The sequence below is a fragment of the Falco peregrinus genome, chromosome Z (genome assembly GCF_023634155.1).
Source record: "Falco peregrinus isolate bFalPer1 chromosome Z, bFalPer1.pri, whole genome shotgun sequence".
In the NCBI taxonomy this organism is placed as follows: domain Eukaryota; kingdom Metazoa; phylum Chordata; class Aves; order Falconiformes; family Falconidae; genus Falco; species Falco peregrinus.
The window spans coordinates 49292745-49320117 of record NC_073739.1 but is presented as its reverse complement, the minus strand read 5'-3'; positions in this window follow the sequence as shown (position 1 = coordinate 49320117).

Genomic DNA, 27373 nt, shown 5'->3' with positions numbered 1-27373 from the left:
GTCTTACTGCTATCCTTTTTATGATAATGCTGAGAGTGATATGGTCACCAAGAATATTTAGAAAAACTGACAAATACTGAATTATGACAGCTACAGGAGGATCTCTCGAAAGAGGAAGCTGGATGAGCTTCCCTTGACCATCACTTTTATCTTCCCCTTCAGGAAAAGGAAATTTAGCATTGTTTTCCCCTATCCTACCAACAGATACATTTGGAGTACATAATTTCCCACAAATTTTGTATCTATAGTACCACAGTATGGAAAATGCATTATTTATAGAATCAGGTATGTGACTGATAAAGAAAGAGATTCCTCTGCACAATTTTATGTTCTGTTTGTAAGTATACATAGGGCATGGAATGGATTAAAAAAAAATACTAAATTTAAATCACATCCCTTTTAGACCAATGAGCAGAGAAACTAGATCTTTTGTGGTGACACTTAAACTCCAGGACTGAGTCTTCACATTTGTTTGTAATATAATCTGAGCATCAGATCATCATAGATATTCAGTGTACCTAAGAAATAGAAATTAATGAGTTGATATTGTGGTGTCTTAATGAAGAAATACATTGGGCAATACATTGATCTCACATTCTTAAAGAAAAAAATAAGAATTAGTGTGTAAAAGTGTTGTTTGTACTTCCTCTACAGCTGAGAATTGAAACCTTGTCCCTCTTTCTTCTCTAGATAGTCCTAAATCCTACAAAAATACCTGCTGAGATCTACATTTGTATGTTTTCAAGCTGGGCTATGTGTCTAAGTTATTTTTTTCCCAAAAAGTATATTAAAAATAGCTATTAAAATCCTCTAAATTTGAGGCATGCCCAGACGTAAGTGGATGGAAATGCAGACAACAACGTATTTCTTCTTCATATAAATGGTAGCATGTCAATTTAAACAAAAATATATAGTGCAAAATGGAAGAATCTTGTTTTGAGAACTTCTGCTTGAACTATCTCTAGCACAGAGAAATCGGAGGAATTAAAGTCTCAGAGGGCATATAATTCTTAGTGAACCTAGCGAAGTATTTGTTGGCAAAGGATTTGTCTCACCATGGAAAACAGTATTCAGCCTCTGTGGCTGGATGATGAGTGTTCTTCTCCAAATAAGTAAAAGGACAAGATGGCATGCTTACTCATCAGCTTCGGTTCTTTTCTCAAGTGGTGAGATTTCCAGGCATAGGATAAGTCTTTTAATTAAAAATGCTGAGACCATCTAAATTAAAAATGTAAAAAATCTGACAGTGAATGTATTACCCATGAGAGGGGAGGAAATAGCCACTGATATGAAAAGATATTTTACATGACAGCAAAGTGGCATGTGAAGTAATACGTTACTCTTACAAGGGGTCCACCACTGATTAATAATTACTACATAGGCATGGTCATTTTGGACCATATAGGCACAATGGAAAGCACTAGAGTTTTGTTCATGCTTGGATATAATGTAACTCTTACATAAATGTATGGTTAATATGCAATAGTAAAGAAAATACACACACCAACATTTCATAGTCAAGCATTTACAAGTTCTTTGTTTTGAGTCATTTCTTCTGTTTTGCCATCTCCCCATGATGATGCCACTAAGTGTCCGGAAAGACAGGTTTAAAACACCGATTTATGGATCTTCTTTTGTATGTGAAAACCTACAGTGTTTTTTTAAGAATCACTTATTTTCATTGATAGTTTGAAGAATTTCAACTGATTTTTCCAAAAATTTCATTCATGCATGTGGAAATATACAACAACTTTAAAGGGTAAAAATAAACAATGCTAATTAATACTTAATCTTCATAAAAAAGAAGCAAGCTTCTTGTATGTTGCTTAACTGTTCACTTGAACAATTGCAAGTATAAAACATCCACTTTTCTAGTGAAGTTCTGCCCTGCCCTTTGTGTCTTTACACCTTACTCCCTGCATAGCAAAGAATTGCCCTGAAAAGATATTTCATTCTTGATGAAAAAGTGTAATTTTTTTTTACACTTAATAACTGTAAATTTAGCTAAAATTTTGCATAAATAAAAATGTTTAAGGCTATGGGTTAATACCATGTGATTTCCCAGGATAATGAGTTCAGCAAATGCTTGATGAGGAAATGAAGAGTTAGGTATACGAGCACATAACTTTAACTCTGTTTTCTTGGAACTGGCAGAAACCGCTGGAAATTGTCTGTAAGTGCTCCTGTTGCATTCATTATGTTCTTCTTGTGTTCTCCTAATGTAACTATGTTTTTCCAAAGTGAGGAACATGCTGTGGTGCAATTTGTAGTCCCAACTTGGAAGGCATTTGTACTTTCAGTTGGCCTACAGTTGCAAAGTATTCTTGTAGGGGATGCCTCTACATCCTCATTCTCCCTGACCACTCTGTGTGCAAACATAGCTTGTTCTTAGTAAGTCTAAGGCATCTGCTAATGCTCATTGCTAATGCCTTAGCAGTATATTTTCTCAGAACAGTACATAGCATTTTTATACACCTATCTTTCTCACATCAGGCATAAATAGCAATGGCATAAGCATACAACCTTGTGGCAATACCATAATTTTTTTGTTTGTCTGTGTGCCTGCTTTTACAGGTTTTTGTGAGGAATACTAGTTGTGTGAAGAATGTCTTTTTAGATTATGGTGTCATACCTCGCTGATAGATTTGGTTTGGAAAGCACATGGAATAACAAAAGAGCAAAGATCTTGTGGTGATATAAATTGATGTGAAATATATGACTCTCCTCTTCCTCAATTTGATAACGTTCAAAAGGTATAGACAGCTTAAAATACCTGGCACACTTCTCCTTAGTATCAGCTAGCTCGTTGTATTAATTCTGATTTTTTTTCAGCTGAGTCGGAAAGCACAATTTCAAAGGGAACATTTGGGAATCATGGATGCCTTTATTCATCAGTGTTTGTTCTTCTTCTGACCTCTCCCTACCTGTATCCCTAACTGAGAGCTTTGTATCCCTAACTGAGAGCTGTGATTCACATAAAGATGTCCCTTAATTCCTCAGCACTCTGCTTGAGGTGAGTGCCCACCCTAGTACTCCTTAGCTCTGCATTCAGACCAAGGGCTGGCATTCCCTGCATGTTCTCTCTGATGGTTGACAGAGGTGGAAATTTACATACTGCCAAGTACACACTGAGGGAACAAGTGGAGGAGTTCAGGAAAACTTAACTCTTTATGTCTTTGCTTCTAATAATTACACAGAGTAAGGTGGGATGAGTAAAAAGAAAGAGAGCAGGACTAAGAAAAAGGTGAGAGGTGAGAAACCCACATCTGGAGGTGTAAGAAACTTCAAAACCTGAGCTTCTGTGGTTTAAATTACAGATGCAGAAGAAAATCCATGAGAAGAGCACCTGGGATGGTGGTAAATTGCTGCTTTAACTGTAAAATGGAATGAAACATACATTAAGTCAATCTATGTTGGAAGACTTTGAGGGAATATAACTTCTTTCTAATCTGTGCACATGAATTGGTTTGTGATGCCGGCACCTGCCTGAAGAGGGGTTTTGACTTCATTGTTACAGCTTTTGGGTTGTTTTATTCTTCCCAGTGAGCAGTAAATGTCCTGCGGTATAACTGTCAAACGAGGGATGCAGGTACAGCAGTGACAATCACAGTTTATGCAGTGAAGAAAAACCTATTCGAACCAATCAAGCACTAAGAAAGGTAGTGGCAACATGTTTTGTTTTGGTTTTTTGTCGTGAGGAGGTGGGAGCTGCAGGTTATATCTTTGCTCATTCCTCTGAGATGCTGATGAAATTGATGAAATCGTTAATGGAATGGAGAGCATGTGAATAAAGAAGAGTTAGTTACTATCCCTTCCAATCTGAGAACTGGAAATGCTCAAATTACAGCAATAGATGTTAAATTAAAAGGAAAAAAAGGAGTGTATTTCTTCAAAATGCGTATAATTAAGCGATAGGAAGGCACAGACTTAAAGAGCTGAGATCATAGGTGAGATGAAAATAGGCTTATACTTGCTCTGTTCTCATGCTCCCTCTTAAGTGACTGCTTTGGCCATGGTGGAGGCAGGGCACTGCTTGTCAGTTTCATTGAAACCAATGCAAATTCCTTATTTCAAAAAGAAAACTATTAATTGCTATTGAGACAGAAAAACAAAAAAATAAGCCCCACAAGCAAACATCTCATTTCCTGATGGATCAATTTCAAATCATCATAATCATAACCAGAAAACACTTCCTACAGCAATGCTGGTCTTGCCTGACTGAGCCTTGTATGAATACTCTAAAATGATCTTAGATTGTGCTCAGCACCTGTTTTTGAAAACAGTCTAGAATCACTAAGGAGAAAACTCATCTAACTGAAACATTAGCATTTACTTAAGTTGACTATACCTTATTTTCTCAAGAACAAATTGTGTAGGTCATCTGTACACAAATAAATTTAAAAAATCCCAGACCAAGTAAACCCTAAGCAAGTTTGCCTGTACCTCTACGGTATTTGTGGTGTATCCTTTTTGTTAATAAGTGAAGGAAGAATGTTTATATCTCATAAAATTTTTGCAAGAAAAACTCCAGCAGGAAAAATCACAGATGTAACTGCCAGTCTTAAATTTCTAACAAATTACTCTGCCAGTCCCACGTGACTTTGTAATTGAAAATCTCTTTTGCGCTGAAATGTAGTGGGGGTGCCCCTGGTTTTGTTGTTTAGATTATTTGCTTGTCTTGGAATCAAAAGTTACTTTTTTTTTTTTTCCTTTTTTTTCTTTTCTTTTTTTTTTTTGCATTTCTTTACATCTTCCTTTCATTTTGAGGATCACAGTTTAAAATATCTCCTTCAAATGGATTTGTCCATGCCCTGCTCTTCTGTTACTCCAAATATAAAGTAAGCTTAAATTCTCCATTTTTATATTATTGTCAAATAGAATTAAATGTAGCAAGAAACCTACCTGAAAGGATTTGGCTTGCAAACTCTACACTACATTAACCTGAAGGAAACAGTAGTCTAAATGGAATAATCCCGGTGTTAGCAAAGTTTATGCATTCTTGGCAGAAATAGAGGGAGGGAAAAGAAAGATATCTCAGTGCTCTACAGAATAATCTCAGCTGTCTGAATCTCTTGATATTCTAAATCTCTTTCCTATCCTGCCTGCACATTCCACTATGGAAATCTTTAGTAGCTAAATACCTAGATTAGGAGTTTCTGCAGTGGCGGTAGCCCTGCTTGTAAATCTCTTGTCTGATGTTTGAGCCCACTGACACTGCTGTTTCAGTGCTGACTATTCATTTGTAATTTTATTCACTGCTATTAAAAAATACAGCATGTGTCTCCTGCTGTTTCTGGAATATGTAAAGGATTGAGCAGAAACACTGCTTTCCTTGGCTTGTGCAGGCGTCCAGACTCCCCGACATACATGCAGAGGGAATGCCTCTCTCCTCACCGCTTTTTCATAAACTCCATGATCCCAATGTGGATCCTGAGTGGTTTCAACTGATGTTAAAGAAATTATTAAAAGTATAACTATAAAAGATTAATATGGAATTAAGATTTAGAGGAACAGTTAAAGGTGATACTTCAAATATGCATAAATGAAGGTTAGAGAGAGATACCACTGACATTTTACCCGAGCTCTCTGTAGATCTCTCCTTGCAGTTCAAAATACTTGATATTAAAAGTTCACTAAACAGGAGCTGCTGTTCTAGTCCAAAAATGTTTTTCATGTGCCTTTGCAGAGTGAATTGTTCAAGTGCTTCAATAACCTTCAATGGTTAGATGTCTGGTGTAATATGTAAAACACGCCATTTCTTATCACCATCTCTACAAGGTATTGAGTTTCAAAGTTAATCTCATTGACACTTAATAGCTAGCAGTAAAGGTTTTGTATGCTTGCTTGTTGCCTTCAGTAATATTTGTGCAGTGATGTTACCTGGAATGTCATTATTTGACCTCTGAGGGAAAATTAGCAAATTGTTTTCTTTCAGGATATGAAAGGAGCAAAAGCCTTTTCCTTTCCACCTTAACAAGGCTAATGGGAGTAAACGGTACTAAACGAACAGTTGTATGTTAGCTCTGGAGAGCTGACAATGTGAGGTATCAACTATGTCAATATAACATTTACCCAGAAAAAAGAAATAGCATGCTTTGCTTACTGTACTGAAGTAAGGGTCAACATCTGATGTGTGGTAGAGACTATTTTAATAGGAAGCTTTTCAATGGAGGTATTACTGCAGAACTGTTGGGCCAAATCCTCAAAGACTACTTGTTGTTTCCACCACTGGAGAGCCTGGCAGGATGTCATGTCAGTATTAACTAGCTGTAAAGATTTCTTTTAGCATCAGTTGTATCTGAGTACTGATTTACAATTAATTTTGTGTTGTAATTTACTCACACAAAGGGAAAACTCTCTGCAGACCGTGTCTTTATGCATGGCATACTTGGCTGTATACATCCCTGGTTGTTTTACCCAGGTTGCATGTGCTTTTACTGCGACACAAACAAATTCAGGTAGGTGAGTGATTGTAGTTTGTGTCATCTCTTATATAGCTAAAATGAAATAAATTTTACTTATGGAAATGCATGTTAATGTTTTTGATTAAAACCGTTTTAATATCTGTAAAAGTTGTTTAGCCTTTTGGAGAAAAGATACTTTAGAATCGTCTCCAGCATGTGCCCTTGTTTAAAAGCTGTTCTGCTGAAAATCTTGGCTGTCACATAACACAAACTCCTCTTTTACAACAGACCTCTTGCTGTTAGGCAGATTGTTTGGCCCTTGTAAACCTCTTTTGTTGAGTGAGTATTCTGAGTACAAGCCAGGCTCCACTCTAATTTCCGTCCAGGTTCTGAAAGGCAAAACCAAAGTGTTCACATACACTTCTGTTACAGTATCTGCTGGGTTTTGGCTTTTGTTTGTTTGCTGTGCAGTTTTTTTTTTTCTTTGTTTGTTTAGTTTTTAAAACCTATTTTAATTTTCCCAATTTTTATATATATATATATACATATATATATATATATATAAACCATATAAAATTATATATTTCTATATAAAATAATATGCATGATATGTAATATATAATAATGTGTATAGATAATGTGTATAATACATATGATACAATATATATGGTATATTTATATATATATTTAAAATATATAATTAGATAAGTATTATGTGCAAGTACTACATTCATGGTCAGCGTCTGGAAAAATACCCTTTTCTATTGAATTGCTATGAAAATAACTATATTGATCTCCATGTTCTTGGGACTATGCAGCTGGATACAAAACTTTGCTTTCTTAAAAGCAAAGAGAAATGAGGAGAAAAGTGAACTGGCTGACACATTCTTCTCAAGAAGCAGATCTGTGCATCCTCATTTCATTGCAGACAACTTATCTCATCACAAGCCAATCTCAATAGTTTCCATGGGTATACAAGCCCTTTGTGAATTTGTTACTTTGAAGAAATTTCAGATGAGGTTTTGAATGATAACTGGGTCTGATTTGTTTGGTGATACTGTTATGCTACCACATATTATATCATTTTCATTGAAAAAAACCTCTCTTCTTGGGAATAATAATTTTGGTGTGATTCTAAAAATCTAACTGAAAGATTTACGATATTGTTCTTCATCCATCCCTCATGAAGACTTGTTCATGAATGGTCTTATTCAGCATAAGAAAATCAGGTAAATTAACTCAATGATTCCTGATCAGAACCAATATAGTAATATTTGTCCTCTGAGGACTATTACCATGTATAGACTAATTCCACCTACCCTTTCTGTGCATGTGCATGGTCATACAACTTTCCTGTATTATTTCCTGTACTTTTAGCCCTTCGCTCTCTTTAGCAGTTAAAAGCAGCTGTGTGTGGCTCTAGCGAGATTTACATTATGGGCTTGTGGCCTTTCACTGAAATTAGCTTCTAAAAGGTATAAACATTTCTACTAGTTAACAGGGGAATCTTGTGGCTGTGCTGAGCTGGCTTTGACACACCTAGCTTCACCCGTGAATTATAAACAATTTCTGCAGCAACCATTCATGTCAGAGAAAAGAAGAACTATTCCTAAATGTGTTTGGAGTGGCTCAATACTTTGATGGTGGAGGGAGGATTATTTCAAAACAGTGCTTTTCAACAGCTGCAAAAGCAACTACATGTAAACTGACATCCCAGTTTAACCCCCAAAAGGGAAGGTGCTGAATCATGCAGGCTGCACTCACACATCTATTTTCCATTTGAGCGTGTTTTCTCTGCAAAACAAACCAGGAGCTTTCTCAGTTGTTAAATGAAGTATTACACTGTTTTATAGAAAATACACCTTATTACTCCTTTGGCAAGAAACACATTCAGCTCATCTTGTTTTTCTGTAATAATCACTATGATAAACAAAGTCGTCTTTATCTGTGAACTTGATTTAATCTGAAAGCACCTAAAGCCAGCTTTCTTGCTGATTTGCATGTGTATTAGATCATCTTCTAGTAGTGGTAGCCTAGTGCGTTTATTTCTGGGGCTCAGTATCACATTTTACACTCTGTGACTTGTGAATTTAAAAGAAAGTAGGTTGAAAGAAAAGTTCGTCTTGTCTGCTACATGCTTTAGCTAAGCAGACCTTTGAAGATGGCAGCCAAGTGTGTGTTTTCCTCCTCTGTTTCCCTAATCAGTCTGGAGGGAGAGGCAACCTCAATAGTGCTAATTTTCATCTGTGAAATTGGAGCTCAAACAGAATATGAGTTTGCTGCAGAGAAGTAATTTCCTAGGGTATTGTGAAATTACTCAGATGAACAAACTGATAGGTCACCCATGTTAATTTTATATGGCAGGTAATTCATCTGAGTACAAGTTCTTCTGGAACAAACAAGGATAGGTGAATTTTCTGTAACACAGTTTTAGTGCTGTTTGTATCACTAGAACAACAGAGGGACAAAGATTCTAGTGCTGAAGCACTCTTAAGGGCTGACTGGTGACACCTTTTTTGTTTTGAGACTCAAGGCTGTAAATTTAACCCAGATAGTTGAAACATCCCCTGATATCCCTTTACCATACCAGGAGATAAGCAATGCAATTAAAATATCTCTCCACACTCATAATCCTGTTACAGTTTTAAAAAAATGCTGCAAGGATGGCTGAAACTTTTTATTCATTTGGAATAGCAAAAAAAATGGAATTTCACCATAGATTATTCTGGTTTCCTAGAATTTTATCTGTTTATTCTAATTTCCTAGAATATTTTTCAGTCCTTGACTAGTAAGTACATGTAAATGGCACATCTGGACTAAAAAATAGGGTTTCGGTATCTAACACAAATGTGGTGGTAGCACAACCATGTGGTTATTGCTCGTTAAACGTTTCCTGCTTTTGTGATTACTTCAAATCTTTCTGCTTTGAACTCCCTTTTAGAACAGAAAGTTATCCCCAGCTGAGTAAGAATTCTGTTGACACTTGGCAAGACAGTTTGTGTCTGGACCCATATTTCTGTGACTTTTGCTCATATCCAGTTTAATAATAATAATAATAATAATAATAATAATAATAATAATAATAATAATAATAATAATAATAATAATAATAATGTTTCAATTATTTTTTAAAGGCTCAAAACTTACTAAACCAACTCCTGTTTTTAATGTAATTGCAGTGGCTGCCATTAAAAGGTCATCTTTCACTCCCAGTTAACATTTACAGCGTTTGAAAAAGGATTATCTAGGTTTAGAATTGGAAGTTAATTCAGTTGTGTATAGCAGATGCTCTGATATAGAAACTGATGCAAAAGGAATTTGATCTGCTAGAAGGGTCTTCCATACTTCAGAGAAAAAAAATAGATAGGAGTGAATACTTTTTAATCAAAGATTGTATGCCTGTGACATTATAAAAAAAAAAAAGGAAAAGGTTAGGGGATTAGGTGATACTTAGAATATTTTTCTAGGATGCTCTATTGCAAACAGCTATACTGCATTATCTGTCTAATGAATTGTCACTGATACTCATTCAGCTTCTCCACTAACAGAGATTTACTTTAGTTCTGCTTACTTTGGAGAGTCCCAAATGTTTATGCCTTGATTAAAACATCCAACAAGTAAGAAATACAGAATTGAGGGTTATAAAGTCCTCCTAATGTCTCTCTTGGAGAAGGAAGGTGGTGAAGTTGTACATCTGCAAAATCATCTTAAGAGAGAAGACACAGGAGGCCCTAGAATAAGTTCAGAAGTTAGACACATTAAGTCATAGACACATCTCCAAATGACAACACGCATTTGAGGAAGAATTCCTGACCCCCCCTGGAAGGGTTGTGCAGTCTTTGTGTCTTCCAGGTAGCAAAAATGCAGCCCATGCAAACTACCTACATTTTAAAAAGTAAGTTTCTCAGAGCTCTTTCTAGTAAAGCTATTTTTGCAGCAGTTTGCAGATGTTCAGTTCAGGCTTCCTCTAGAGAATTGTTCACTTAGGACTCTGGAACTGATGCAAGGGAAACTTAGATCATTTTAAATTGTCCCAAGTTTGTGTACATAATCTGTAATAAAACCTGAGAAATAGGAGGAAAGAGGGATTTCAACTGGCAAACTAAAAAGTGGTTTGTTTTCTAATCTACAATTTCAGGAGCTAAGAGTTTGGTTTTCATTATTATTTTTATTAGGATATTTTAAAATTAAGAAGCTTACTGAATTTTGTGGGGGGACACAACTAAATCTGTTGTGTAATGAAGTAATTTAGCTATTTGAAGACCTCATGGAATTCTTTTGGGAAGGCACTAGTGTACGAAGTAGTTGCTTTTTAGAATATATTGTCATGGCTCTTTTAAAAGTTTTCTATAACTCTGAAGAACCATGGGCTCAAAATCAGTTTAGAAAAATATTTTCTTCATTTTAAAATAGCCTGAGAGAAAATACAAAGTTTCTGAAACATGTTGGAGTTCTTTGTGAGAACTCCAGTTTCTATGCAAGCATGTGGATAATGTTTGATATCACAGAGTGGTTGAGCTTGGAATGGACCTCTGGTGATCATCTCGTCCAGCACCTCTGCCACTCAGCTGGTTGCCCAGAACCATGCCCAGATGGTTTTTTAGTATCTCCAGGGAAGGAGTATTTGCCCCACTCTGAGCAACCTATGCCAGTGCTCAGTCAACCTCGCAGTAAAAAAGTGTCTGCGTACATTTGGAGGGATCTTCCTGTGTTTCAGTTTGCTCTTATTGCCTCATCCTGTAACCAGGCATCACTAAAAAGAGCCTGGCTCTATCCTCTTTACACCTTTCCTTCCGGTGTTTATATACGCTGATGAGATCCACCAGGAATCTTCCCCAGGCTGAACAGTGCAAACCCTCTCGTCCTTCCCTAAAAAGAGAAGTGCTCTAATCCTTTCATGATATTGGTGGAGATGGCCCTTTATTGGACTCTCTCCAGTATGTCCATGTCCCTTTTGTACTGGAGTGCCCAGGGACTGCAGGTGTGGCCTTGCCAGTACTGAGTAGAGTTACATCCTCTTTCATTTCCAGAAGTCATTTGACAACATCCCTCACCGCTGAGTAGTTCAGTATTAATGAAGACAGGTCCTTGAATAGCTGGGTGGTTGGCTGAAAAATAATAAAGCAATGGCCAGTTTTCACAGCATAGCAAGATCACCCATAGAGTTTCACAGACTCTGCAACTCTGCAGGTGCAGGCAGTTCTGTAGAATTGCCAGTGATCTGGAAAAGGAGTATGTGTCACTAGGGAAGAGAGTATGTTGGCTATACTAAGTTATTTCAGGTGGGGGCAGATATGAAGAACTGGAAATACACTGTATGAAACTGAAAGACCGGACAATAAAATGGTGAATGAAGTTAAGTATGAGTAAATGTGAAGTAATGTTTTATGGGAGAAAACAGGTGTCTTAGGACAGAGCTTGTAATTTCAGAAGTGAAGGAGCATCACCCGGGAATAATAACTGAAATAGGAGCTTCTGTGGAAACGGTAATGCCTAGTAGCAGTTAAAAATGCTAAAAATTTTTAGGGAAAGAATAGAAGTAAAAATAGGGAACATTATTACAGCCCTGTATAAATCTGTGGTGCCAGTTATTTTGATTGATATGCAGAGTGCCGATCTAATCGATCTCAGAAAATAATAATAAAAAAAAAGCAGCAACTGTAAAAACTTCAGAGAAGGGTGACAAGAGTAATCAAAAGAAAGGATGGCTTTCCTCCCAGGAAGAATCAATAGCATAAAACCACCACTTACAAAGGGAGGATGTATAGAAATAGTTTCTTCTTTTTCCACCCAGTACAAGAACTAGGGGTCACCAGATGAAAACTAGCCCATGGGAAAGCAAACTCAAGGAGATTATTCTTCACTCATTGTGTAGTGGAGCTATAAATTTCATTGTTGCAACCTGCTGTGGACACTAAAAGTTTTTGTGGATTGTAGGATAACTGGATATTCTGTGATAAACAGAAGTCCTGTAAAAGCTATATAAAAAAACCCCTGTAAAAATGCTATTTTTGGCCAAGGAGGTTCTTTCAGTACAAATTGTTGGAATTGGTGAGAGTATTTTAGGGAAAAGCTGTGTTTTTACATTCTTCTGGGGGCATGCATTGTTAGAGACAAGGTAGGGGTCAATGGAAGTATAAGTTCACCGAGTACAGTTTCCTCGTGATTTTGTTGTTCTTTGTATGTCATTCTCCTGTGGACTGTTAGGTAAAATTAATACTTGCCAAGGTCTGAACTTCAAGGAAATTAACTTTAAGCTGATGTCTCCATAGGAGCTAGTTCAAACAGCAGGTGCTTTGCAGAGGAAGTTCCTATACAGCTAAGGCGTTCTGTAGCTTCTAGCAAATTGGTCTTCACTGCTTTACTTCTGCAAGACCAGGCTGTCAGCAGCTGAAGCTCTATAGGCTCCTGAAACTGCATATGAACTTCTTTGGGTTGCACGTGGGAATGTTTGGGATAAGGAGAGTGAAAAAGATGGAAAAAAATATATGGAGTTCAAGGTGGTAATAGAACTGAAGCAGTAACTTTAATGTCCTGGCACCAGCTGTCTGCATCAGGAATAATTTTCCTTTCTGATTAATTTGTTACAAATTTTTGTGACATTAATAATCTGAATTGTGAACTTAAAGAAAGGCAGTCGTGATCTAGGGATTTTGTATTGTTATTTTTTATGCAAAATTTTAAAATTGATAATATATTTTCTTTAAAAAGAAGACAAGTCTTTCCAGACTGAGATATGAAGCCAACAGCTGGAAAGATTTACTTCTGAGTTTGAAACAAGAATTATTAATGGAAATGGGCATCTTGTGTCTTTAGCTGTAACTTTCCACAAGGGCCATCAACATAAAAATAATTTATGTTATACATCTGATATCATAAACGGTGTTTAACCACTCATTGATCTCCAAATATTCAACAGACCCTATGAAAATAAAAGTGGTTGGACACTATATTTTAGAGGGTAAAGGACTTAATCTTGAAAATACATATATCGTTCTTTTCAGCATACTCGCTAGAAACAAATATAAACAAAAGCATAAATTAAAAGTTTATTTTTGCAGTGTCTGAGCTGAAAGAAATGCATGACATAAGGAAAAAAACACACAGACAAGAACCTTTTTAAAAAATTAAATTTGAAGAATTTCTGATTTTTCTATCTAGGTAACAATCACTAACATACTGGATAACTCCATTTCTATAAAAATGTTGACTTTTTAAGGAAGAGGGAAAGAAATAAAGAAAATGTCAAGGAACAAATAATCTATGCTTAAGAAAATTGTAGAATTGTTCTTTAAACTCAACACTCTTCACTGGTCCTATCCCCTTACTAGCTGACCTGGTTGGTGGGAACATTCTCCCGTCTGTCAGTCACTGAGCCAAAATCTGAGAATATCCCCCAGCTATTTTTATTCTCCCAGATTGTGTATAATTACTTTCAGGTCACTCCTCAAATATATCAGTAACATCCATCATGTGCTTATAATCAGCCTGTGATCACACTTTCCAACATGCATGCAGCATATTCTTTCAAGTAAGATGGGCTTCTATAGAGTAGATTGTCATGTGGAGCCTCTGTAACCTGTCCTCATCTGAGTTGTCATCTGGTCTCTTGTAGATCACAGAGTGAAAAGATGAAACCTACCAGCTGAATGCCATGGCAAGAAAATAAATACTGCCAGCTCAGCACAGGGCTGCTGCCTTACTGGGCTGAGTGTGGCTCATTCCAGTTGGTTGGTCAATTACTTATAGTTCCTGTACATTTGTTGTGCATACTCAGGGCAGGAATAATGAAAAATTCTAGTTGTGGGATGGCTGAATTTTGCTGTGGCAATGTACTAGCTGAAGCCTTTAGTGTGGATAGCATTCACTGGGATCAAGCTTTTGGTGCTAATCCTTTGCACTAGAATATGTATTTATTAAAATTAATAATTTAATAATTCAGTATAATAAATAATAAAATTAATTTAATGATAGAATTTTAAAAAAATAATTAAAAAAACCAACTAGCAAGGAGTTTTGACAGTGCAGAGGCCCGCACATTTGACTTTGTTAAGCAGAGCTACAACAAACACACCAGAGGAGGCTGCTTGTTTAAGTGATGGGGAGACAACAGCTAGAACAGTCACTCACTGAAGACTTTGCCAATTGATCAGAATAACACCAGTTTTGACTGGCAACTAGTTATATTTTTACCTGCTTACATAAGGTACTTGGAATACCTGGGGGAAAGGGCTCACTTCAATACAACTAGATTAACTAAAATGAAGCTCAAGTCCTATTGATGGGGGGGGCGGGGAAGTGATAACGAGTAAAAGAGAGAAAAATAGGATATTACAAGAAATAGTTAAAACTAAGAGCTGGGAAAGTTGTTCTGTTACTAAATGATAAAGCAAGCTAACTCTCTGCCAGAAAGCACTGCTAAATCCTTGTGATTGTTGTCCCCACCTTTTTATTAATCTTGCTGAAAATTTAAAAGTAGAAAAATAACATTTTTTTCTACTTGGCTACTAGTTGCTTAGTAACAGATTTAAAGCCTATTGAACTTCTTAAAGAGATTCCCAGTGTCTACTGTGAGACTTCGGTCTGAGTCTTATTTCTGTTTCATTTGGTCAAAAGCTCTTTAAACGCTTTTCGAGTCATGTAAAAACATAGCCTTGATCTGTCAGTGAGTTCTATGGACTTTCAGAGTTTAGTTTGTGTCTGTCAGGGTTCATAGGGTTTTATGTCAGCAGTAGCAGTAGCAGGATTTCTGAACTTGCTTACGTGACTTCAAGTATATTTACACTAGCAGCTGATATGCAAAATGAAGGTGCCTGAAATAACTAAGATTGGAAATTGTTAGGCTGGATCCCTGTGCTGCCCTGGTTACCAGACCAGCTTGAGTGTGAATATAGCACTGAAGTTGCCCTAAGGATAATAGATGGCAGGTCTGAATTTCCCAAGTCATGTAAGCAGTTAAGAAACTTTTTGTTGCTCTTCAGCTTGGAATCTAGTAAGGAAAAGCTATTTAAAAAATAATGTAGATTTTATACCCTTTCAGTTTCTCAGTCAGTTTTTGACACTTCTCACTAGTTTACCCTATGTTAAAATATATATCCTTCAAATGACAAGATAAAAAGAATATTTCAGGGTACAAACAACCTCTGCAATCTTCCCTCTCCCCTTTCAGATTTTTTTAGGTTGTTTTTCTTTTCCTCCTAGGGGGAAAGAGCAACACAACACCACAGCAAATTGTTGGGACATGTAAAGTTGCTTTTTGCTTTGCTGTGGAGTAATTTATAAAAGTTCTGTTAATTATAAGGGTTGCATAACCTCTTCTGTTTTATTTGTTTACCATGGTATTGTTGTAAGCCCTTTAAAATGGGAACTGAATATTTTCTTTAATGGTAATCTCACATTTAATCCAGCATTCATAGGTATAAATCCTAATTGAAACATTTATGACCTATTTTTCAAGATGTCAGATTACCTACTTACAGTCAATTGATTCTTCTACTACCATTATAGTCAAGGAACTTTGTTTGCAATACTTGCATCCTTTTTAGCAATGAAAAAGATGAACCATGTTTATGAACCTAAATTATATTAAACAGGCACAAGCAGTCACTTCGATAAATTGAACATGATATGTGCTAATCACTGGTCACACAAATAAAAATTTGAACAGAAAATTGCACTTTAATAGATAGCATTTTAATGCCACTCCCTGGTATTCAGTGATAAGACACATGGGAATGGTTCAAAGCTGCATTGGGAAGTTCAGACTTGGAATTAGGAGGCGTTTCTTTATGAAGGGGTGGTCAAAAATGGAAGCAGGCTTCCTACAGAGGTGGTCAATGCCCCATGCCTGTCAGTGCTTAAGAGGCCTATGGACAATGCCCTTAATCATGTGCTTTTAGTTTTGGTCAAACCTGAAGTCGTCAGGCAGTTGGACTAGATTGTTGCAGTTTTCATCCAGCTGAAATGTTCAATTCTGTTCTGTTCTGTTCTGTTCCATTCCATTCCGTTCCATTCCATTCCACTGTGTTCCATTCCATACCATTCTATACATTCTTTAATATACATTTGCCTAAATAACACGTGCCATCAGTAATTGAGCAGAACATCAGCCCTTTTTATCGATGTCACCAAACCACAAATGAATGTTGAGCTAAACTTTTCCCATGGCTATTTTCTGATCTATTTGCAAAACGATTGCTGCACTTTAACCTGAGAAATGAAATTGCATGCTAGTCTGTCACTTTTTTAATAATGTTAAAATGTAAAGAATTTATATTAAACTTAACTATCACCTAAAACTGTAATGAAATTGTGTTTTATTTACTAGCCAAGTTGTATCTTCCTTAACAGTAGAAGGCACCTAAATGACATAATGGAATCCCTTAAACTACACCTGAGTGATGAAGTAAAATCTGGCTTTAGTCTCATGTTTGTCAGCAGAAAAGAACATCAGTGTGGTGGGTTGACCTTGGCTGGCTGCCAGGTGCCCACCAAGGTGCTCTGCCACTCCCTCTCTGTTAAGAGGACAAGGGAAGAAAATACAACAAAAAACCCATGGGTTGAGATACGGACAGGGAGAATACTTACCAATTACCACTGAGGGCAGAACAGGCTTAACTCGGGGAAATTAATTTATTGCCATTTAATTGTAACAGAGTAGGATAGTGAGAAATAAGAAAAAAACCCTAAAAAATACCCCCCACCCCATCCTTTCTTCTCTGGTTCAACTTCACTCTTGACTTTTCTACTCCCTCCCTCTGAGCAGTGCAGGGGGATGGGGAATAGAGGTTTGGGACAGTTCATACTGCTTTGCCTCTGCTAGTCTTTCCTCATCGTGCTGTCCCCCTGCTACAGCATGGGTTCCATCCCATGGGATACAGGCTTTCACAGCCTTCTATAATGCAGGTCCTTCCTGCATGGTGCAGTGCTTCAGGAATGGGCTGCTTCAGTGCAGCTTCCCCACAGGGTCACAGGTCCTGTCAGAAAACACACTCCTGTATGGCTTCCTTTCCAAAAAGCCTTGAACAAAGATACAAATTTCTTAGAATCATGAATGCCTAAACTACAGTCTGATAATTGGCCATAACTTTTCAGAAGAAGCAAACATGACATTTGAGCTTCATGACCTCATTTTTCCCCACTTCCTTCAGACAGATTGGTTTACATTAATTTCCTGCGAAACTCTTTATGAAAGTTGAAGGATGACTTGAGGGATTAATTTGTCCCAGGAATAATGATGAATTGCATTGATATCCAGGAGGGGCTTATCTGGACCTTTGATGCAACAAATGAGAATTTTAGAGTACGATATCCACAGGCTTTCATGGCGGTAATATCCAAATCCCCATCATTACTTCATAAGTGAAATTACTGTATTCTCTTTACTAACCCTCTTCCTATAACTTCCAAGTTGACAGTGATCATGTTTTGGAAAAGAAAGTTTCTTATGAGTAATATAAGAAGCTTTTCTTGGATGCAGCCAAGGTGGAGATTTCACCAGTGAAAGTGCTTAGTCATACAGCTTTTGATAGGAAGTCTAAGGAGATGGCATATGTAAAGGTGTTCCAGGACATTGTTTATGAGGAGAAAAACCTGTTTGAAGTTCAAGTGGGACTTGAAGATAATGGACCTGACAAAATCAAAACTTTTGCAGAATAAGCCCAGGATGCTTTATGCATTCTACTGCTCTGCTAGAGGTGTATGGTGTTACACCAGCCCTCTGTAAAGATCTTGAACACAGTGAGCCAGATGCTTCTTTGAGCCCCTTTGCTATTCCTAAACTGCAGCAACAGATTCAATTAAGTTTGGCAGCTGCATGAGTGATTTAAAGCACCAGGACCTAATGAAGCTCTGCTTTCAACATACTCGGATGCCTCCTGGCAAACAGAATTTAGGCTTTTCCTTCATTCCTAACAGCAATCTTAACTAATTCTGTGGATGTCAAAGGGAACTGATTACCATCCTGGAGCTGTTCAAGGTGCCAACCATAGCCGCCTTTAACCGCTTCAGCCTACATGTGTTAATCCACCAATTTTAAGTACTGATTACTCCTATCAACACAAAAGTGATGTAGGAAAGATAGAGAAATGGGATTTCAAAATAAAAAGAAATAATTAACTTTTGCTCAGCCATTGCTAGGCAAAAATGTATGTGTATTGTGCTGATGTGCATAGAGGTACTTACTTTGACCAGATGTAGTCAGTGCTCTTGTTGGATGTGAAAGTTGGATGAATTAGTATTGTGGGTTTCTCTTCTTTGAGGGCCCTAAAATAATGTTGAAATCCATGGGACCAAGAGCTTTGAATGCAAGGCTGAGGCAGAGATAAAAAGGAGAACTCGGGAAAACAATAACTATCAAAATGAGGCCATTATTCATCCTGGAGGAATCAATAATTGTAAAATGAGTGATTTCAGGGCTGCTAAAATAAGGTGTTGTTATCACAATGGAAATCACGAAGATCAGCAGTTACATGCAAACCAAATATGGATATAATCTTTATTACAACATAGGAAATGGGCACTATTTATTGTGTATGATTTTGCTGTGATCTTAGCTTCCAAAATAGTGGTGGAGGAGGAAATGCAAAGCTTTCAGTAGGCCATATAGTGCTGCTAGTGGTGGCAAAAGTGGACCTCCATGAAAGGAAAGAAAAACGTCAGTTTCCTGTGAGGAAGGAAAGGTGGATGATTACTATCCAAGGGGGAGTCCACATTCAGCTGTTGTGTTTTCCCTTAAGACTTCACAAGGGAAATAGAAGTTTGTGCTGTAAGAAGGCGTGGGAACAGACTGTGAAAGCTGATGAACTGATCAGCTTCTGTTGAATTGGGTGAGGCATGGGAAAAGATATTGAAAAAAGTGGAGTAAAGGCACACCTTCTGTAAAACAAAGACCAGCCTGTTGAAAAACATAGTAAGAGGAAGCATACACCACTGACATATGGTGGTAATCAATAGACTGGTAACATTGATACAGGCATGAGAAAGACAACATGGAGAAATTAGCAGTGCTTTAAAAATTCTCTCTGCTATAAAGGAGAGCAACTTTCTTTAAGGTTCTGCATCTGGTACCTCCAGAAAATGTAAGGTTTGTTTAAGGTGCCTAACCTAGCTTTTTAGAGGTTCAGATATAGAAACAGGGTATCAAAACAGTTCAGGTATTCACCAGCAAGGCGCAGCTGTCAATCCAGGAAAAAGATGCCTAGCATATTTTTGAACATCTCATTACATTATAAAAATATAATTCTAGATAAGGTCAAAAGTTTGGTGCCATTTACCTCCATTGCCTTTATTTATTTTATTTTATTTTTTTTTACCTTATTATCTTCCTTGTATGTTTCTCATTTAGCTAAAGGTAAATGGGATTTCCACTGTAAATCACTGGTGTCTGTCTGCTACTTTAGATTCCGTTTCTGTAGTTGATTATTTTCCAGCTGACATATTTGATGGGAATATTTGTGTTTGTAAAAATCTGTTGGACAAATCTTTCCCTGTCCCAAAATATGCTCAGTTTGAGAGAGAAATTGGCCATAACTCTTTAGCTCTCAGATTGTGATGAAGCCTTAGGGTAACTTAAGTACATGAGAGACCTGATAAATTAAGAAAGCCCTTCAGAGTCCATAAGCACTCAGAAGTGCTGGGAACAGAGACAAGTTCCTTGCTGTCCTTGGTAATGGATACCTGTGGGCTGAGTGTTGAGAGAACGTGAATGCCAGCTCCCTGCTCTGAAAATTTTTCAGAGGTCCTGGTGGAGAAGAACTGAAATCTGTTTGAAATTTCAGGATAGTAATACTGACATTGAAGCTTTACTCTCTGATATATTTTGAATCACAATGTTTAAAGACTACATAGATTGTCAGGGTAGAGGATGATTAATTTTTTTTGTCTTTTTTTCCCCTAACAAAACAAAAAAGTTAATTTATAAATACTGATATATTGACTGTAGGTACTAGCTTTATGCGAAATTAACACAGGACTTGAATGAGGGCAAAATTTTCGTGCAACACAGGGAGTCACAGCTTATGACATTTAGACAATAAAATTACTTCATTCAACTCTTCTAATTGTAGAACAGGGTAAATGTATTCATCCCGCTTATGATGTCTTCAGGCAAAAGGATCATTCCTGCAACATACAGTTGAACAACTCTTTCTTTCAAGGACATGTTGTGGTACAACAAACTAATTTTAACTCCTAAAGAAGTAAAAGGCATGTCAGAGATTTAAGTAGATCAGTCAAGATTTTGTCATCAGAGTAACAACCGCCTAAAGTATTTCTGGTAAGTGTTCCTGATTCAACCTGAACTAGAGAAATAATAGACATTATCTTTGTACAAATTAACATGTTGCTTGATGGTAGGTGAATAAATTATTGATCTTAAATTCCATACACAAACTGAATTTCCAAGATGTTTCCCATTTAGTTCAGGAACTACCTCTCTACCTATGGCCTTTATGGAACATTCCCATTAAATCTTTCATTATAGAAATATAGTGAATTTTTAAAGCATAACTTTTTGATATTCATAATACTTTCCTATCAGCAGGAATTGTATTTGCAGAGGCTGAAACACAAGTATGGTGATTGTCTGAAGAAATTCTAAATTGTTTGTAAACTACCTAAAAAGCCTAATTGGAAAAGTCTTTGCAGCTATCTTTTTATCAAAGATTTCTCCTGAAATCTCTAATTGGGCAGCCCCACCCCTGGAATGCTCACAGCAACATATGCCTACAATTAAGTAGAGCGGACAGTGTCATCTTGTCCATACCTGCTGAAAATCATCTGAAAATGCTGTTGGCTCTATGTGGATCAGTCAGACACACAATGTAAAATTACCACGTTTAACATGTGCAGAACTAGGAAGGTGAGGCTTTTTGGATTTAAAAAGTTGTTCTTGCAAGGATGAGCAAAACATCAAGGTTAAAATATCAGTCGGACAGGGGTCTGCATCCCAGTAAGATGTACAGAGTTGTTGAGTGATTTCTATGTTCATTTTTAGCCTTTGTATCTTTGTTTGAGAGAAAAAGTGAGTCAGTCCCAATATTTAAGTCCTTCTCCTTGTGTCCACTGCCTTCTGTTACTCTGCCTTTCTAAAATATTCTCAATCTTTAGAAACAGTTAAGCCTACATGTGACTTTATATATCATGGTCCTCCAAAGTCTTATTAATCTTTAATAAATCTTACAAAAATTGCATGGAGGCGGATTATGGTGAAAGATATTTAAAACACAGTGTATTTTACATTGTGATGTTGCATGCCATTTCTTCATAATCAGTTGTAATAGCTAGGATCACCAAGATCGAAAAGAAGATGCAAGAAGTTTGAGTGTCTTTTCTCACCTGATTCTTAGATAATGATAAAAGATAAAAAAATATGGGAATCCTCAGACATAAGCTGCCTTTGATTAATTTTCAAAGTCCTTTACCGAGAGCACATAGCAGTCTTTAAAGTAAACTGTTGTACTTCTAATTGAGGAGGAAAACTAACCTGCAAAACAAATGCTTGTATTTTTTTAAATACACAGATGCACCTTCTGAATTGTAAATGCTATGGTGTTTAACTCCTTACACAGTCAAATTAAAAAATAAAATAAAATCCTTCATTAGTCAAGGAAAATGCTAAAGCAGAAACAACCAGGACTAATTGCAGACTATGACAGTGGCAAATCCTTCCAGCTGACTATTTGTTTGGTTCTGTAGAGCGTTAATCTGCTATTAGTGTGTTAGCAATTCTTCATTCTGGTTTTCAGAAAATGTTAATTATTTCCAGTAGACTAATACTGTACAATTGCAGTGTGTTTGTAAAAATTGTGTTGGATAAGGTTTTTTGTTTACAGCAGCAGCACATTTATTCCGATACAGGTGAAGGAGAGGGGGTGAGAACTGAAATTGCCTTTAGATTCATGCTGATACATGGTCCCCTCTCTGCTCCCACCCATACATTAGATGACTTGTATTACTAGTTAGCTTGGCTTCCTGGGGTGCTTTCTTCTGGTCCCTGGAGTCCCAGGCAATTGCCCTGCTGGCTCATCCATAAAACTCTCTCTGAATCATGTTTGTGACATGCATTACATCAGTCTGGTAAAATTATGAAGACCTGTGTGTTGGCAAGTATGTGTGATTTTAAGCACTAATGTGAACTTTTCATGCCTCCCCCATTAATATGCTTAATCTTTCAGTGTAAAAATGTAAATCTTTTAGTGCAAAATATCTTTTAGTGTAAAATATCTTTTAGTGTAAAAGGTAAAAGCATTTAAACAGACATGGTTTGGTCCTTACAGTACTTCTGTTGTTGGCCTTGTGCCCAAGAAGTAAGTGAAGTCTTTTAAGAGTTTGTGTCTCTTTTATGGGAATGTTTCTGTGTGAATTCAGGCAAAGCAATTGATACTGAGAATCACAGGCAGTTCCTCTCAATTCCTCATTAGATGTGGTGCTTCTCCATGAAAAGTAGTCTTGTCTGATTCAAGCATCTAAAAATTAAGGTACCACCAAGTAGCATGGAGACAGAGTTTTGGCCTTGTGGTTCAAATTCTTCTGACATAAACTGAGGATGACAATGTGTTAACTTCCTAACACTGAGACAGACAAACGCTTTTCGAGTTCCCTCAGCTGGGATGAAATAGAGTGAAACAGCTAATTAGTATGTAGGATGACAAGCATTTATTAAGCATAAAGTGCTTATATTATGAATGTAAATGGCTCTGTATCCGGTACAAAGATTTTTAGATTCTCCCAAGTTGCCCAAGAAATGTAAATATCACACCAGTGAATTGAGCTGAGTAATTGCTGCTTAGGAAGAAGTTATTCAATATGGGGGAAAGGTCATTCTTCAGTATGAATAATATGTGATTGGGAATACATATTACATTTCAGGAAGGAATTGTCTTTCGCGGAGGAGTCTCAGAGAATTCCCCTCCATTTTCAATCTCACTATTTGCATCTTCTTCTTTAGTGTCCTGAAATGAATCTGTGCAGCACAATTGGTCACAGACCTAGTGTGTCAGAAGCATAGCAGGTAGATTAGACCTGGATTAGACTGGATTAACTGGATTAGACCAGCACTGGGTACATCCACCAACAGTGGTTTGTTTCCAGCAGAGGCAAAAGCAGATGCTGTTTCAGGAGAATGCACAAACCTAACAGTTGCTTCAGTCTGATCCCCTCGTACTTCTCCAGCCTGTGAAAGAGGAGAGCATAAGGTGGCAGCGGACATCCCTCCTTACTTCTCTTCACTAGCTATTTACAGATTTCCTGCCCATGCATACATGTGACCCCTTTTCGTACCCACTGACATTGCCTGCCTCCGCAGCCTGATGGAAGCAAATTCAAGAAAGTCACAAGCCACCACATGACAAAGTACATGGCTTTATTTTCTTTTATCCTGATCTCCTGCTACTTTCACCAAATGACCCTTACACTCATGCCATGGCATCTGGTGAGGCGGAGTCTCAAATTTAGCTTACCTGCTGCCTTCAGGAATTTACAAACCTCAGTCATAGTCCTCTTCAGCTTTTTCCTCTCCAAACTGAATCGCTATTCAGCTTTTTAAATCTCTGCTTGTAAGGCAGCCAATCCACATCCTGGATTACTTTAGCTGCTTTTCTTTTTATGTTGTCTCATTCTCCTATCTTCCCTTTGAGATGCAAATGACATGCAGCACCCAAGATGTGGGCACATCAATGTTTGTTACAGCCACAAACAGATGACCTGGTCTTTAGTGACCTTCCTGATGAAGCCAAACTTTTTCTTGGCTTCTCAGAGGCGTTTGCACTCTAAGCGCAGAGAGAAAAAAATTCAGAGAACTATCAAGGTTGACCCCAAGATCTTGTCCCCGAGTTGAAATACCAGTTCTGCATTGTTTCTCCTCAGCATGACCTTATATTGATGCTAACCTACCATGTCCCTGTGGCCCTTCTACAGTTCCTGGCCATGGGCGCAGCATTTGACTACCCATAAAAAGCTCAGTATCAGCTGCAGACTTGGAGGTTTCACAGTTGCCTCTCCAGGTCACTGCAAGGGAGGTGATGTAAGGCTGTTGTCAGCAGCAACCCATGAGGGAGGGACCTTGCTTTTGGCATTTTTCCATCCTGGAAGTGACACCTAAGTACTACCTTTTGTTTCCTATGCTTTAACTGGCTCCCTGTTGCTAAAAGGACCTCTTCTCCAGTCCTGCAGTAACGGAATTTACAGCAGTTCAAGTGGAGCCTTGTTGAAAATCCAGGTCAGATTTTATCGACATGGTTATTGTTACCCTTCTGCAATTCCAATAGGTTAATGAAGCAGGATTTCCCTTTACAGGAGCCACACTGGTGCCTCCTCAACATGTTCATCACATACAAGTGACTATTAAGTAATCTTTTCTTTCTCTCCCTTTTTTTCCCTTTTTGTCTCTTTTAGAGACAAATTGCCATCTTCCCATGGATGGGACCAGTCAGGCTCACTGGTCTGTATTTTTCAGGATTCACTCTGGAGCCCTTTTTGTAGGTAGGAAGTACAATGGCAACCTGCCAGTCCTCTGGCACAGTGGCTCTTTATAGTGGTAGGTTACATACATTGGCCAGCAGTTCAGTAATTTCACATTTAAGTGCTAAAGGAACTCTCCAAATTAATCTCAAAGAAGTAGGTAAGCTGTCTTTTCCTTCTGAATTTTGATATAAACCCACTTAATCCTTTTGGTAGTACAGTGATTTGTTACAGAGAAGGGAAGGAATCATTATATTTCACAGTGCACGATTGTTTTTAGTCTTGCATTTCATCTGTTTGACTGAAACCAAAATTCCCCAACACTCCAAAATTCACGTTCAAATCATGGTTTTTAGTTTTGATGTAAGGGTTTGAAAAGAGGTACCTTGGGAACAGTTGTAAACACGAACATTTACAATTGAAGAATTGAAAGTCAGAACTTTGCACTATTATTTTTAGTGATTTTTTTTTTCATGTAACACTCAGTGGACTGTTATAATTCATAGTGTATTTGAAGAATCTGGATACTTTACAGGCATGAAATTGACATGTCAATTTCACAAGTGAGATAAGTATTTCCTTTTTTGGATGGAGTGCATAGGAAATCTCTGGCAGAACTTTGTATCTTGACACTCAGCTGTGTGCTTTATTGCTGAAGATTTCTTCTTTGGATAAATAATGTTTTTGGAATTTATTGCATTTGTCTAAGAAAAAATCTGTCTCAAACACAGGCATGCAGGAGATTCAGGGAGGTTAGATTCACAAATCTTAAATTTCGGTTCTAGGATTAAACCCTCTTGAGTTTCATGGAGGTTAAGTCCTCCAGAGAAGAACATGGCAATGACAAAATACTGTAGGTGCTTTCCTTTTGCACACTTCAAGAGGAATCTTTTAAATAACAGACCTTTTTCTTCTCTATGCAGCCTTCTTAAGTTACGTTGCAGGGAACTCTGGAAACCTTCACAGGTGTAGGAGTAATACTAATCTCTGGAAATTTTGGAGGTGGTGGTTGAAGAAAGGCAAGATGTTGATGCCTGTGAGAAAATCTTCTCCCCATGGAGAAACTTCAAGATCTGTAGTGGGACTTCCCACCTTTCTTCTTCTGTGTCATGTATTAGGGTGCACCACACATCCCCATCCTTACACATGATCTGCCCTTTATGCATCTACCTGTCTCCTGTTTGGGAAGCAGTCTCTTTGTATATCAAATAATTGACTAGGGCTTATGCCTTTAACATGGTTCTCAGCTTTAAAATCACAGATTTTTGTGCACTGTAGGAGACTTAGTGAGACTGAAGATGGATGCTAACATGCTAGGTCTGACAGGTGACTGAGGATCTGAGCTTAAAATGACCACAGAACTTTTAAAAGGTCATGAAGAGTTTGAAGGAACCTTATGAACAGGTTGAACCCTGTCCACAGTATGTAAGCTACCACCTACTGTCGCTATTAGCATAAGAAAAAAGTAACCTCTCTTGTGGGTTTTCTAATGCTCTTTTTGACCCTTGGATAAGGAAAGTTTTCAACTTTTTACTTTGAAGTAACATGTGAATTTCTATTTCTGTTTGGTCTTGCAGCTGCCTAGGTACTCACACACTGCAAGTTCACACTCTAGGGTGATCCTTGTAGTTATTAGCTCATCTGCTACAATTTCCTCACTGGAGCTGGTGCTGCCTCCCACCAGGATAGTCTAGTCAGGATACTTTTGGGCCACCAACAGAATAGGGAGTTGCCAAAATAAATGTTTTCCAGCAAGATTTCACACTCATGTCTAATGAAATAGACACTTTCCTAACTTGCTTTAGAGCTTAGATTTTCTTCAAGGTTTGTAATGAAAATATTTCATGACCTGTTGACATATTCATATGGTGATTTTCAAAAGAGAGATTTCGGTTACAAAATGGTCTTGGCAACAAGCTGGGATATCTGGGAAGTTGAACAAGGCTGTTGACAGGCAAAATTAGGGCTGAATCATAACTGACATTATAGTTTTGCAGCCCAGCCATTTTTAAAACTGACCAATAAGGTTGGCTCTGGTGTTTGTGAGAGTACAAAAGTGAGATGGCTAATCAGTGCATGCAGTGGTGAATGTGGTTGTGGAGACAGTTACATAAATTATAGGTTTTGACAGAATTGGCTAGCTTTTAACTCAAGTGGCTGTGGACGCTACAAGAACGGCAGAGAGAAAATGCTTAGGTGTTAAGAAATAGCTCATGGTAAGAAAAACTCTGAACAAAAACAATTAAAAGCACTGCAAGTAAAACAATAAATAAGACCTTTAGGTGTACCTATTCTGTGTGGCTTTCCTTTATATCCTACATTTATTTCTTATCACAGTGGAGCAATTCCAGGTTTTGTCACATTGTCCATCCTCCCAAGTGCATCAGGAGTTGGCAGCTCATTTCTAGTGGTTCTAAAGCTTGTAAATGCCTCAATAATTCTTCATGTTTATGCAAGAAATGAGCACAATCATTTATGTAAATTGCACTGTAAATTCACTCTTGTCAGAG